This window comes from Heterodontus francisci, chromosome 25, assembly GCF_036365525.1.
Source record: "Heterodontus francisci isolate sHetFra1 chromosome 25, sHetFra1.hap1, whole genome shotgun sequence".
Classification (NCBI taxonomy): Eukaryota; Metazoa; Chordata; class Chondrichthyes; order Heterodontiformes; family Heterodontidae; genus Heterodontus; species Heterodontus francisci.
This window is the reverse complement of record NC_090395.1, coordinates 43,361,192-43,376,815: the sequence shown is the minus strand read 5'-3', so window position 1 is coordinate 43,376,815 and position 15,624 is coordinate 43,361,192. Positions and strand designations below refer to the sequence as shown.

Here is a 15,624-nt window from a genome sequence, read left to right as displayed (position 1 = left end):
CCAGACCTCTTCTGCTGCCTCTGCTGCCCCAGCATAAATCATTTCATTGTGCACTCCTATCAGTGTTCTTCTTAGGCTGCCCCTTTGAAGTGTTCATCTGAATCCTCTGCAGCAGAACTGGTGTGAGACTTGAACTCCAGTGAGTTCACAGCTGCACTACCCTTGACCCCCTCTCTGGCTGCAACCCAGTCATGTCCAGTGTCTCACCTTGTGCAGATCCAACCTCTTTGCTGTCCTCTAAATTAAGTGTCATGTCAGTCTCCCAGTTGGTGGCTGTGAGCGTGAAATTGAGTAACGGTGTGTTTTCATCATCACTGTCTTCTTCTTGTTTCTCCATTGCCTGGCTAGCTTGCAGTTCTTGGGTATCTGAAAGGATAAAGGCACAAGTGTAAAATTATGGTGTGGCGAGGGGGAGAAAAGTAAGAGATGCATGTTTACACCATCTGCAGCTTGTAAATCAGGAAGAGTGTGGGATGAGGGGGAGGTGGGATGTTAGAAGAAACATTAGGCATGAGGATATTGTCATTTTCGATGGCTTCAGCCTCGCTACTGGCCATGGTCTCAGCAATGTCCTTCCCAATAATGGCCAGCACCATCTCCTCTGCGGGGGTTAGGACATGCAGGCACACCTGCCCCCCCCCCCACCCACCTTAGTTATCTCCTGATGCCTCCAATTGTGCGCCACTTTTTCATGCAAAAGCAGGCAAGACAATGTTGGTGTGCTGCCTGCATTGCAATCAACGGGTAGGGGTTGTCGAACATCGTGATTAATCTGCACTCATTTTTGGGAAATATTGAAGTTAGCTCCCACTTACTCCTGAATGCACTAGCCCTAACTTTTTCAGCTTTTTTTTAGTGCAGACCCAGTTGGTAAGTACCCTAAGTTCATGCCGTCACAGCGATTTCAGTGGCAAATCTATTGATGAGAACTGCAACAGTGCACCCTGTGAAGGAGTGGGGTCCTCTGAGAGCAACTTCTGTATTTCTGCACTTAGCTGCAGATAGCAGAAGTTGCTGTCAGATTTACCCTGTAATAATATTGATAAGACTAGCCATTATTATTACAGCAAAAGTGATGCAGATTGATGCAGTACAGATGTTCTACCACTAGATATCACTGTCACGTTTAGTATTCTATTCATACCAAATCTGCAAAATATCAAAAGAGAATTCTAGGGATAAGGACATCATCACTGAACCAATTTTTATGTTCTGATTCTTTGAATAGGGCTCATGACAATTGAACATGGAAATATAAATGAATTCTGAGTAAAGACTTCTATATGCATCAGTAACAGGCCAGCACAATGCTAACTCTGAAACATTTTTTTCTTATTAAACACAAGTATTTATTAATGGCATATTCTGTTTAGTTGGCAAATGCACTACTCAGGAAATACCCAGCATTAATCCTTGCGTATGCTTTGTGTTAACTAAATTCAACCTATGGAGTGATGATAAAGGCACTGCAATTTGCTTCAGTGCATTTAAATTAGGGAGGGAATAAAAAATCAGTTGAGGTTCTGACTCCTGATTATTACCTAGTAACTCAACTTGGAAAATATTTTGTTGACATTGTGAGCACGAGATTAACTTCAGTTCTGATGTTCCTATAGTTGAATAGTCTACTGACTCTCACTCTCTAAGGTCACAAATGAAGGACATAAAATTGACCCCACTGAGTTTTGATTCTAATTTGTCAAAATCAGCATTAAAGGGATGGTAACAGTCTCAAAATAAAGTATGTAGTCTACCTTCTTCGTTAACACTGACAATTAGCCCACTGTGAGTTTCAGAGGGGGTCTACCATTGAGCTACCAAAGCGCCTGCCTGTTCAGGCAGTAGGTTGCTTTTGATATGCAAATCAGGGTCATGTGATACATGACTGCCATTTGAAGAAAGAACTGGTCTGAGCATGTGCCATGCACTCTCTGACCTGTTTTCCTTGTGATAGATCTGAAGAAGCCTGTGGGGCCAGCCAACACCAACAATCCTGGCTGCTGTCTCTATGGACACATCTCCCATTCACCCTCTGCCGGCACTTATCTTATTGCCATCCCAAAAATCTCTGGGTGGCCCAATATTGGGTTGGCTGAATCCGGCACATTGCATTGGGTCATAGGTGGCATTTAAATGAGGCTGGGATCTCAAAATGACCTCAACCACTTCACCCCTGGAGTGGGTGGACTGCTAGCACGCTACCATAGTTGGCTATCCACATGTTAAAATTGACCCCAAAACCATAAACTACTGAGACCTGCAATCTCAATGAGATAAACTCATTCTGATCAAAAGTTTCATTCTTATTAATAAGTTTCTCTTATTAAGATGTTAGCTGTATTATTACTTGCGATGGAGTTCTTTGTTTGTTATGGAATAAATATTTAGAATAAAGGAATTTGTCATAAGTAACTCTCAAAGACCTAGTACATATTGGATTTTAGGCAGTACATTTCAGAAGTCTTGACATGAATGGGAAAGAGCCAGTCATTCACATGATCAATTATAATCTTCCACAGCAGTGAAAGCAACTCATTAGCATTCAGAAAAATAGAGTAACATTTAATTTTACAAGTTTATAATTTGGAAGTATCCCAATTCTGTCAGATGCACCACTACATCTGAGTATATCTCACTCACACTTGATCAGCATTGTGATCAATAGAGAATAACATGTTGCGTATCATATATAGGTATCCAGATGTTTTTTTCCCTGGAAGAAAACACTTAACAAAAGAACAAGAGTAAACTTTATTCTGAACCTAGTTGTTGTGTTCAGTGTAATTTTTAAAAAATCAAATACCATTCCTGGGGGCAAGCTCATGAAAATAAAATTAAATTAGGGGTTTGATCTGCGAATACCAAGCAAACTCTGTTCTTAGAACAAGTTTTTACCTACTGTGAGAGCTTATAAAACAAAGCACATGAAGTAACATCTCCCACATGTTATTTTTGGAAAACTGAATAATGCCATATGTGAGCATTGTTGACTTTCCATCATTTCACAAGACATGTACTGGATAAAGATGAAACATATAAATAATTTACTCGGTTTAATTTTAACATTTTGGCTGGAAATGTAACTATTAAAATGTATGGAATAGTCCTACTTCATAGAAACCACAAAGTAATATTATTTTAGCCTGAAGCCCCTTTCACTTTTAATTTATTAAAATATTTAAAAATCTTCAGTGTTCTGCTTTGAACCATCTTCTAATGTGATGAATGTGATTTCAATGGAAGGAAATTGGAAACAATACTTCATTTTTCTACATTCAGTTGAGTTTATGTGTGTGGCATAACATATTAAACACTGTTCTATCCGATGAGTTCTTTTTGATGTTCTATTGTAACAGGACAATTTTTGAAGAATTAAAGAACATTTAGATCTCATTTGAGTTTTATTTTTGCATTATTGTTATATAATTACGTTGAAAAATGGTTCTGGTAAATGATTATTAATCAAAAATTCAACATGCTGGTTTATGGATAGACTCTGCTTCATTTCTTGCTTTCAGTTAGAAGCAGGAATTAACTATAAACCCCTAGTCAGTATTGTGAGAGAAATTTTGGTCTTATTAATGTTGCATTGTTGGGTTTGTATTAGGAGCATGGTAGGGCGTTCCGGAGAAAGTCTTAGACTTCGATTAAGGTTAACTAACAACTATTATTTACAGTTACTGTATATACTTTCAGCGTGCCACCTAAGCTAGCATCCTTCATGCTGCTATACTTTCTTTACAAGCTTATCTCATGTGGCTGTTACATTATCGCTTGTACAGTGGGAGAGGTCTCTCTCACTGTCTTCAGTATTAACCCTTTACTTCGGGCGGCACAGTGGCGCAGTGGTTAGCACCGCAGCCTCACAGCTCCAGCGACCAGGGTTCAGTTCTGGGTATTGCCTGTGCAGAGTTTGCAAGTTCTCCCTATGACCGCGTGGGTTGTCGCTGGGTGCTCCGGTTTCCTCCCACAGCCAAAGACTTGCAGGTTGTTAGGTAAATTGGCCATTATAAATTGCCCCTATTGTCGGTAGGTGGTATGAGAATGGTGGGGATGTAGTAGGGAATATTTGATTAATGTAGGATGAGTATAAATGGGTGGTTAGAGAAGCAGAGTTAACGTTTCGGAAGAAGAAGGGTCACTGACCCGAAACGTTAACTCTGCTTCTCTTTTCACAGATGCTGCCAGACCTGCTGAGTGGTTCCAGAATTTCTTGTTTTTATTTCAGATTTCCAGCATCCGCAGTATTTTGCTTTTATATAAATGGGTGGTTGTTGGTCGGTGGGCCTCAGGGCCTGTTTCAGTGCTGTATCAATTTAAAAAATCTTTATACTACATCTCCCCCCAAGTCTTAACCCAACATTTTCCCAAACATATGTACATTTATGACTTCTCTGCCCCAAAGTCTCTGACTTTACAGATTCAGTCTCATCGGAGGTTTGACAACTCTTCCCGATCGGGTTGTAATCTGTCTGGGATGATCAGTAGTCTTCGTAGAAAGTCTGGGTTGTTGGCTTGGTTTTTTATTTTTACGTTTTGTAGTATTCCATTTGATTTGGGTTTGTTCTTCTTAATCTGGATCTTGCAGATGGATTTTTGGCTGTTGCTTTTGTGGAGTAGGAATGATATTCGTCCATTCCTTCTTATGTTCCCTTCACTTGTTCGTATAACATGCGATCACTGATAGTCCTCGAGTTTATGGATTACTTTACCTTCTCGTTCCAGGTGACGTAGCCAAACTTTTTTGACCATTGTTTAATTTGGGTTAACTTCTCGCTCAAAATCTTGTATTGTAATTCCTGGTTTGTTTTCTGCTGCAGGAATTTTCTCTTTCTCGAACTTGAGGCTTCAATCCAGGCATTAATTGCTGAGGCAATACTAGAAGCTGTGTTCTTAACTTCCTTCCAGTGAGGAATGCTGCTGGTGATAATCCACACAGCAGCAGCATTGAATGATGAACTAGGAGTGAGATAGGAAGACCTTCATTTTCTTGAGTAAAGATTTTATGGTGTTACACCAATGTGCTTTGTTGAATGATAGTTTTCTTTAATCCACTGACTGGAGATTTGAATTTTTTTTGAAGAAATTTAAATGGAACAGTTAAAAAAGATGACTTTGCGAACAGCTTGTTAGCTACCTAATTTGCAACACTGTATCCTACACTGCAATGCTTGTGAGGAGGGAGATGAAATGTCTGCTCATACCCCAGCAAGAACCAAGAGCCAGGAAGTTTAAGGGAACTGCTTGTTCTTTTGCTTTTTAGCAAGAGAGAAATACTGCTAACTGCTATGATTTGAAATACTGAGTGACTGTCATGTGACAAGCTCCTTCTAATCTGTGGTTTTAAGCATGTGTCTTTCTGCAGCAGAAAAAGAAGAAGCAACTGGACTCTGGCATGTGCAGAACCAAGTGGGAGTCCCCCTATCTCTCTGTCCATTCCATCTTGAAAGCTTTCAATTTCTGCCTGTTGACTGACCACCTTTGCATACTCTGGCTATCATCAGAAACCCCGTTGGAGGAAATCATTCGCATCATTGTCTCCAAGAAACCCACCAAACCAGTCATCTACCTCTTCAAACTAAAAGCCTCAGGACTACCAAATTCAGCTCAGAGCCAGCCAAATCATCAAACACCACAGACTGCATACCCATTTTTTTCTATGGACTCTAACTCAACCAATCTACCTTTCCCCACTCTGTAATCTATGTGTGTGTGTGTGTGTGTGTGTGTGTGTGTTTTATTAGTTGAGTGTAGGTAAAATAAAGTTAACCTCTTTCTTTGTTAACTCAAGAAAACCTGTCCAATCGGCTCTTGCTATGATCATAGCAAGTAAGTAATAAAACACCTATTGAATTGGCCAGTACATCTACTTTAAGAAAGAATTAAACCTGTTGTGGTCAAACAAGGAGAGGAAAAGAGGGAAGCCTTTCGAACCCTCCTCACTTGACCAAAACAGAAATTTGGGTGCTCATCCAGGATCAAATCCAAAGACAAATGGGAAATTGGAAGCAGGAAACAAATTGATCCCTAGCAATAATTTGAAAATGTCAATACAGGTCTTCTTATGGTTTTCAGTGCTAGAGTACTAAAATGTCCACATTTGAGGCCAATACCTTCCTAGAACAGAGTGAAGTAACTTAGGCCAGTTTAAAAGTTGAGGAATCAAGCTGGGCAATTAGAGATTACTATCCGTCCAAAAGCTAGGAAGCCTGAAATCCTAAAGGTTGTGGCTAACCATTTTAAAATTGACACTGAAAAACTGGAGACCAGCCTAGAACATGAAACAGATGCAGCTAGAACAGAGGAGTATAGAATTAGAATTCCAAGAAGAAGAAAAAGAAAAAGCTTTCCAGGAAAGGGCGGAAGAAAGAGAATTCCTGGAAAGGGAGGAAAGGGAAAAAGGAGGAGCTGTCCAGAAGGAGAAGGAGGAAAGGGAATGAAGGCAGCTCAAACTAAATAGGGGAAGACCCAATACAACTACTAATGGCACTGCTAGTGAGGGCGCTACCCCTAGCTTAGGACTGGGTGCTGAGCTCTTAAAGTTCTCCCAGCTGATACCAAAGTTCAATGATGTGGAAGCAGTTTTCATCCCTTTTGCAAAGCTTGCAAAACAGTTGAAGTGGCTGGCAGAGAGCTGAACACTGTTACTGCAAAGCAACTAAAAGGAAAGATTGCAATTGTTGACAACGCGATCGGTAGGTGGCGCTGTTTTGGCACATGCGCAAATCCAGCATGCGCCACGAAAACGTCACAGATTGCGACTGTAGCAGCTGCCAGGACTAAAGATGGCGCTGCTCAAAGAATCACAGAGATGAAACCTAACAAACACGTGGCAGAATACAATGGCCGGAGTGAGAGAGTGGAGCGGGCCGGGGAGAGCAGCGCGGGGGGGCGGGGAGAGCAGCGGTAGAGATGCCGGGGGGGGGGTGGGGGGGGGGAGAGAACGGGGGGTGGGGAGGAGAGAGAACGGGGGGTGGGGAGAGAGAGAACGTGGGGGGGAGAGAGAGAACGTGGGGGGAGAGAGAGAACGTGGGGGGGGGGGAGAGAGAACGTGGTGGGGGAGAGAGAAAGGGAGGGGGGGAGAAAGAGGGAGAGGGAGGGGGGGAGAAAGAGGGAGAGGGAGGGGGGAGAAAGGGGAAAAGGGAGGGGGAGAGAAAGGGGGAGAGGGAGGGGGGGAGAAAGAGGGAGAGGGAGCGGGGGAGAAAGAGGGAGAGGGAGGGGGGAGAAAGAGGGAGGGGGAAAGAGGGAGGGGGAAAGAGGGAGGAGTCAAGGGGGGGAGAGCTGGGGGAAGTGGGGGAGAGCGGGGGGAGGGGGAGAGGGAGGAAGGGGAGAGAGTGGGGGGGGAGCAGCGGAGTGGAAGAGGAGTGCCTTTTTCTGTGCATGCGCCATAAACACAACAGCAAAAGACTTACTGGCCAGTCCCTGGACCCGGTGACACCAAGGTCTTCGCACGCTCGCTCCCCGCGGATCTCTACGGCCTCTCGCTTCCGGCCCTCTCCATTCAGCCGTTCCCTCCAGCTGCGGATGCCCAATCCAGTTGCTTTCTCCCGTCCCCAGTTGCTTTCTCTACTTCTCCACAGTACTTCAGGCATTGCAACTGTCTGGTCCCTGCATTTTGCATGCTCCCTCTCCCCACTCCTCCCCGCTCTCCCCACCCCTCCCCCTCTTCACCCACCCCTCCCTCCCCCTCTTCACCCACCCCACCTCTACCCCCCCCTACCTCCACCCCTCCACCATAGTTGAATATCTGAAGTGCAGTTGCAAAGTCGGGGAAATAGCATGCAAAACAAAACCTCAACAATTCTGGGTTTAATTATTGAAAAGTTTTATTAAGTTCATCAAGTATCCGAGGAACTGCTGTGCATGGATACATGAGTGTTGTGTCCAGCATTCCTGTTAGACAGACAGGCCGAATCTCTGCTATGCACAGCTAAAGAGATTGTTCCTGGAGAGCCTTGTGGTGAATGAACGCTTGGCTCTCTGTTCCACTACTGTATTGTCCATGTGAAGAAGGCAAAGTCACAAGAGTCTGAGCTCAGTCTATTCTTGGTGAATGTTCCCCAAGCGCATCCCAATGTGCATTCCCAATTCATCCATAAATGCAATGTTCCTTTCCACATCGTGATGAGCTCCGCAGCATGATCCAGTTGCCTTTGTTGCTTGAATGCTGACCGTAAGTCTCGAGGATTGTTTTCTCGACGGCATGTTTTACATGAAAAGAAGAAAAGCAAATCAGAGTCAGAGCTTGCCTCCCTCCATCCACTGAAATTACTGTTGTGCACACCTTTTTAAGTTCTGCAGTGAAGGCACCAATTGATAACGTCGCCAATGAAGCACTTATTACCCACCTCAGATGCAGGAATCATCACATCCTTGCGTCATCTCCTGCACTGCCTCCTTTGCTTGAATGCCGTCCTTAAGTGTCAAGGATTGTTTTCTCAAGGGCACATTTTACATGAAAGGAAATAAGGAAAGAACATCAGTGTCAGAGCTTCCCTCCCTCCAATGAAATTACTGTTGCGCATGCTTTATGCTCTGCAGTATAGGCCAATGAATCACTTAGTACCCACCTCAGCTGTAGGAGTCAGGATGATGTAACTGCCCCTATCTCATGATGGTTCAATGCTGCTCTCAGGGAAAACATGAATGATGTGAGGGTGCTGGAAAAAGAAGCACATTTCTTTTGGACTATGAACATAAAGCAGGCCATTTAGCCCAGCTGTTCCCTGCTAGTGGTTATGCTACTCGTGCGTCTTCCCATCCATTCCCATTTAATTCTGCCTACTACTATCAGCATCATCTTCCATTTCTTTCACTCTTATCGACCTTTGCCTTAAAGCAACACTGAGGATGGAGAACGGTGTGGCTGCACTCCCACCTCACCAGTTGCGTACGCAGCAAGAGCATTCACATTTGTGCTACCACTGGACACGGCATGCTTGTTTCTTTTAGTGCTCAGTCTCTTCTTGCTGAATGTTCCCCAAGTGCTTGACCCCTTTGGACGCCTTCTCTGCTTGACAGGCAGCAGCTGGCAATTGCGGAGTCTCACAAGGCTCTGCATGGTTGTTTCAAGGGCGGATGGGGAAACATGTGGCTGTGTGTCCACGTGCACTGCTCGGATGGGTGCAGGAACAGGTGGCTGTGTGTCCATGTGCACTGCTTGGATGGGTGCAGGAACAGGTGACTGTGTAACTGAACAGCAAGGAGAGGGTACCGCAGGTGGGGGAAGTGGAGCTTTGAACAGGCAGGCGTATGTATGGTCCATCAGATCATTAGGCCAGGGGGTGAAACGCTCAGGATCCATGGATTGTGGCACGCGACTGACGTCCAGCGCATGGCCACCTCCATCCGAAGGTGCTTCCGGGCAATTGTTGGGCAAATTAATTGGCTCCATCTCATCAGCCAGTCCTTGTGTTTATGGCGCATGCACAGAAAAAGGCACTCCCCTTCCGCTCCGCTGCTCCCCCCTCCCCCCCGACCTCCCTGCCCCCCTCCCTCCCTCCCTTCCCCCCCGTCCCTCCCACCCTTCCCTCCCTTCCCCCCCTTCCCTCCTTTCCCCCTCCCTCCCCCCCCCTCCCTCCTTTCCCCCCTCCCTTCCCTCCTTTCCCCCCTCCCTTCCCTCCTTTCCCCCCTCCCTCCCTCCCTTCCCCCCCTCCCTTCCCCCCCCCCTCCCTTCCCTCCCTTCCCCCCCTCCCTTCCCTCCTTTTCCCCCTCCTTCCCTCCCTTGAAATGTTTTCAGACCAACTTAACAACAGGGACTGGAGCACATGCGTTGCCCCAGACAATGTAAATATTTTCAGAGCAACTTACCTTGGAACAATCTCCTCTGTCTAATAAAAATGAAGCAAATGTCCAAAATGACTAAATAATTGAGATAAAATGCCCGACGAAACTTCTCCTCCTTCCATTTTCAAAAACACGCGCCGAAGCTTTCGGAAGATTGACGCACATGCGCACACGGTCTCAAGCCCTCTGCGCATGCGTTGCGGTCCGGATTGCCAGGACCAGTTTGTGCATGCGCAGAGGCCAACCTGACCTGTTCCCCGAGGAAGATGACGTTGGCGATGACGTCATCCGCGCATGCGCAAACTGGTCCTGCCAATCCGGACCGCAGCGCATGCGCAGAGGGCCTGAGACCGTGTGCGCATGTGCGCACCGCGGCGCATCCTGATGACGTAGCGTTGTCATCAATCACTTTGAAAAGGAAAAGCCCATGATGTTTATTCGCTGTTGCCTGATGAGAGTTCATCAGATTATGAGATGACTAAAAATGCTATCCTGTGCACATACAAGCTAGTACTGGAAGCATACCGCCAGAAATTCCAACTGTCTGAAAGCAGCCTAAACAAACTTACCTTGAGTTTGAAAGAGTTAAGTAGCTTGCTTTTGACCAGTGGATATGGGCACTTAAGATAGAGTTCACCAATGGAAATCTCAGAGGTGAAGCTCCTTGAGGAGTTCAAAAACTCATTTTCCCCCTTCCACATGATACGACCAGGTGAGAAAAGTGTCTCGGGCTCCCTCTCAGCCTTCACCTGGTCTTACTGTAACAGGGTTTAATTTTAAACACACCATGTTTTTAGCTCCCCCTTGGTGAATCCTTGTTCACCGCTTTCCAATTATAAGGCAATGAAACTAGCACTAGGCTTTCTTAGGTTTAAAGAAGAAAAGTTAAAATTTATTAACGTTCAACTCTAATTCGGTTAACACCTACAGATACACGACACGCCCATGCTAGCATGCATATGCAATACACACATGCAAATAGAGACAGAAAAGAGCAGAAGAAAAATAAAGTGGAAAAGTTTGAAGCTGTAGCTGAAGAGTTGTTGTTACGGTTCTTTGAGCTCACTGTGGAATCCTTTTCGTTGGGGCCCAGTATTCTTCTTAAACCTTGTTCGCTGTAGGAGACATTTCTCTCTTGCGGTTCATGTGTCTTCAGTGCATTCAGAGGCTTGTGAGAAAGAGATGGGAGCAGAAGAGGAGAGATCTTCTCAGTCCAGGAGCAAACAGATACTCTGAGTTCGAACTGTTTGTACAATTCAGAAAAATCCAGGTTGCCCAGCAGATTAGTTATGTGACTAAAATAAAAACAAGAAATGCTGGAATCACTCAGCAGGTCTGGCAGCATCTGTTGAAAGAGAAGCAGAGTTAACGTTTCGGGTCAGTGACCCTTCTTCGGAAGGGTCCGAAGAAGGGTCACTGACCCGAAACGTTAACTCTGCTTCTCTTTCCACAGATGCTGCCAGACCTGCTGAGTGATTCCAGCATTTCTTGTTTTTATTTCAGATTTCCAGCATCCGCAGTATTTTGCTTTTATTTTAGTTATGTGACTAACTGGTCTGACCACATCTTGGATTACAGCAGTTTCTGGAAGGCTCCTCTAACATACAATACCTGGTGATCAAAGTCCATTGTGGGTTGAATGTTTAAGGGAATGAGCCTTTGTCCTTTCAATCACCGTCTGTTAATATGCAAATGTCTTTTCCAGCCACTGCTGATCCATTTAACAAGTCCTTTCTTCACTCCAGTAACAGTTTAAAATCAATGTTCATGACACAATTAATGTCCCTCATTCTTGGCAGGTGGGGGCCTAGCATGACACATAAAAAATTTACGTGGAGGAACAAAAGTTCTAAGAGCCAGGCAGCCAGCAATCCTGGCTAATGATTATGAACTTATTCACAAGCCCTTCCCCTAAGGAAAACCCTTCCCTAGTCACCTCCAAAAACCTGTAAAGGATCGAAGGTGGGAGAGTAATAGGAGGATGAACAGTCATGAGCAAGAAGGGAGAACTGGAAACACAGGGGGCCCTCCACAGGCCAAAAAGGATGGTACTGAGAGCAGGAGTGATGACCCAAAAGCCTTTAGATTTCCATTCTAACAAGGCAGACCACCTTTGAGCTGACTGCTGGAAGCTACAGGGAATGGGTTTAGTCAGGGTACACCAGACCAGTGCAGAAAAAGGAGCCCTGATGAAAAGCACAGCAGACCAGGCTGTGGCTTTAACTGTGGCAGTAAAACACAGTAAACCTACCACTGAGAGCACGAGAAAACTTAACAAAATCCCTGAGAGTTACCAGGATTTTGTGTCCAGAGGAAAAGTGACCCCATACCCCTCGAGTGAGGTAAGTAAGCCCATTGTCATACTTAGAGATACGGGGCCACCTAATCCCTTCCGCTGGGAAGTGGCATGAGCTTTCCCCAGGGAGTACATTGGATGCTAGAGTGCTAGTAAATGGTATTGGAGGAAAGTATATGCCCATACCATTAAAAAAATTATGACTTTGCTAGCAGGATAAGTTAGCTACCAAATTTGCAACACTGCATCCTACACTGCAATGCTTGTGAGGAGGGAGACGAAATGTCTGCTCATGCCCCAGCAAGAACCAAGAACCAGGAAGTTTAAGGGAACTGCTTGTTCTTTTTCTTTTTAGCAAGAGAGAAATTCTGCTAACTGCTATGTTTTGAATCACTGAGAGACTGTCCTGTGACAAGCCCCTTCTGATAGGCGGTTTTAAGCTTGTGTCTTTCTGCAACAGAGAAAGAAGAAGTAACTGGACTCTGACACGTGCAGACCCAACTGGGTCTCTCTCTCTCTCTCTCCATTCCAGCTTGAAAGCTTTCAAATCCTGCCTGTCGACTGACCACCTTTGCATACTTCAGCTACAGTCAGAAACCCCATTGGAGGAAATCATTCCCATCGATGTCTCCAAGAGACCCACTGAACCTCTTCAAACTAAAAGCCTCAAGACCACTGAATTCTACTAGAAGCCAGCCAACTTACCAAACGCCACAGACTGTGTAGCCCTTTTATTCCTATGGACTCTAACTCAACCAATTTTTCTTTCCCCACGCTGTAACCTACTTGTGTGTGTGTAAACCTCTAATGTGTGTGAGTGAAAGTTGGCATGTTGTTTATTATATTTATTAGTTCAGTTTAGATACAATAAAGTTAACTTCTTCCTTTGTTTACTCGAAAACCTGTTCAGTTGATGGCTCTTATGATCATAGCAAGTAAGTAATCAAACACTTACTGAATTGGCCAGTACATCCACTTTGAATTGAACCTGTTGTGGTCAAACAAGGAGAGGAAAAGAGGAAAGCCCTTCGACCCCTTCTCACTTGACTGTAACAATGGTTCACTATTTTTTATATTCATTCATGGGATGTGGGCATCGCTGGCTAGGCTGGCATTTATTGCCCATCCCGCGTTCTGCCTCGCCATTGGACTGTGGATACCTCGGTGAGCTCATAAGATTCTGAAAGCCCACCTTCATGGCAAACTGTGTAAAACATTAATTTGCTAACTGTGGTCTGTTGTCTGATAATATTTCAGCCGGAATCACATGTGTCACAAAGATGTCCATAACGATTCTGATAACTACCTCAGTGGTCGTAGAATGTAATCGTCTGACCTCTATCCACCGGGGAAAGTAGTCAATGATATGACTTCTCACCAAACATGAATAAATCCATGATTCGCCTTTGCCAAGGTCTAGTTGAAGATTGGGTAGTCAACAGCGGTTTGCGCTGTTCTGGCCTCTGTATCACGCATGTCTGACAGTTGTTGATCATGGTCTCGATATCCTTAGATATCCCAGGCCACCATACCAAAGATTCTGCCCTTGCTCTGCACTTGGTTGTACCCAAATGGCCTTGGTATGATCGATCTAAGATATCGGATCTCATAGAAGTAGGAGTAACAATTCTGTCGTTGTAAACTATTGTCAATTATGGGAAACCATTTCCTATACTCATGGAATGTCTTCATTGTTCTCCCTCCTAGACTTTCTTGTGGCCGTCCACGTGTACAATATTGTCTAATGCAAATGCACTCTTCGTCATTCTTCTGCGCTTGTCATATTTCTCGCAACTTCTGTGTGCTTGCTGGCAAACATTCTGCTGGGTGTTGTGAGTATGACTCTATGTTACCTATGAAATTCATGTCTTCCTGTGATGGATGATCTATGGTTGTCCTCGATAATGCACCGGTGGACGACTGGAACTTCCCTTGGACGTATATATTTTCGTATGTGTGCCTCATTAATCTAAGATGAAACCTTGTACACGTGGAGGCATTTTTGCTATTTCATCTTTAAGGAAACCAATTTCAATTGGTCTGTCTCGATTACCACATACATTCCAATGACGTAATCAGAAAAATCTTTACATGCCCATGTTACGGCTAGAATTTCTTTTTCGATAACTGTGTAGTGTTTCTCTGTATCTGACAATGCTCCTGACGCATAGAATATGGGTCAATGGGAACCATCAGGTTTCCCCTGAAAAAGAACAGTGTCCAAGCCATCTGAAGAGGCATCTGCAGCTATCATCGTTGGGCATGTAGGATTGTAGTGTGCCAACAGGTCCAGAGAAATTAGCATCTCTTAAATTGTTTGGAACGCTTGTTCCTGGTGGGCATCCCAACACCACTGTTTTCTTAGACGTTGTCTCAGCAGATGAGTTGTTTGTGCTAAGTGAGGTAAAAACTTTGCTAGTTGATTTACCATTCGGAGAAATCTCTGGAGCTGCTGAACTGTTGTAGGGATAGGAAATTCTTTAATGGCCTTTGTTTCAGAAGATGTGCCTTAATTCCTTCTTCGGGGGAGGTGGTGGCGTAGTGGTATTGTCACTGGACTAGTAATCCAGAGGCCTAGGCTCATGCTCAGGGGGGACATGGGTTTGAATCCCACCATGGCAGCTGGTGAAGTTTGAATTCAATTAATAAAAACTGGAATTAAAAACTAGTCCAATGGTGACCATAAAACCATTGTTGATTGTTGTAAAAACCCATCTGCTTCACTAATGACTTTTAGGGAAGAAAATCTGCTGTCCTTACCCGGTCTGCATGCGACTCCAGACCAGCAGAAATGTGGTTGACTCTTAACTGCCCTCTGAAATGGCCTAGCAAGCCACTCAGTTATATCAAACAGTCTAAGGAAAGGAATGAAACCAGGCGGACCACCTGGCATTGACCGAGGCACTGGAAATGACAATGGCAAACCCAGCCCTGTCGACCTTGTAAAGTGCTCCTTACTATCATTTGGGGGCTTTTGCCAAAATTGGGAGAGCTGTCCCACAGAATAATGAAGGAACAGCCTGACATTGTCATACTCACGGTATCATACCTTACAATGTCCCAGACACCGCCATCACCATTCCTGGGTATGTCCTCTCCACTGGCAGGACAGATCCACCACAGGTGGTGGCACAGTGGTGTACAGTTGGGAGGGAGTTGCCCTGGAGTCCTCAACATTGCCTCCGAACCCCATGAAATCTCATGGCATCAGGTTAAATATGGGCAAGGAAACTTGCTGATTACCACATACCGCACTCCCCTCGGCTGATGAATCAATGCTTCTCCATGTTGAATACCAATTGGAAGAAGCGCTGATGGTAACAAGAGCACAGAATGTTCTCTGGGTGGGGGACTTCAATGTCCATTACCAAGAGTGGCTCAGTAGCACCACTACTGACCAAGCTGGCTGTGTCCTAAAGGACATATCTGCTAGACTGGGTCTGTGGCAGGTGGTGAGGGAACCAACAAGAGGGAAAAACATACTTGACCTCTTCCTCACCAATCTACATGTCGCAGATGCATCAGTCCATGACAGTATTGGT

At 44.8% G+C, this 15,624-nt stretch overlaps 1 long non-coding RNA gene across 1 annotated transcript in view; it reads right to left on the bottom strand.

Annotated features, from left to right (window-relative positions):
• Positions 1-284: 284 nt before the first annotated feature.
• Positions 285-15,624, bottom strand: part of LOC137383852 (uncharacterized) — a 95,733-nt gene continuing 80,393 nt past the window's right edge. Inside the window, exon 3 of the long non-coding RNA XR_010977478.1 lies at positions 285-366. This is a non-coding gene — a long non-coding RNA (uncharacterized lncRNA). The remainder of the gene's footprint in view (positions 367-15,624) is intronic.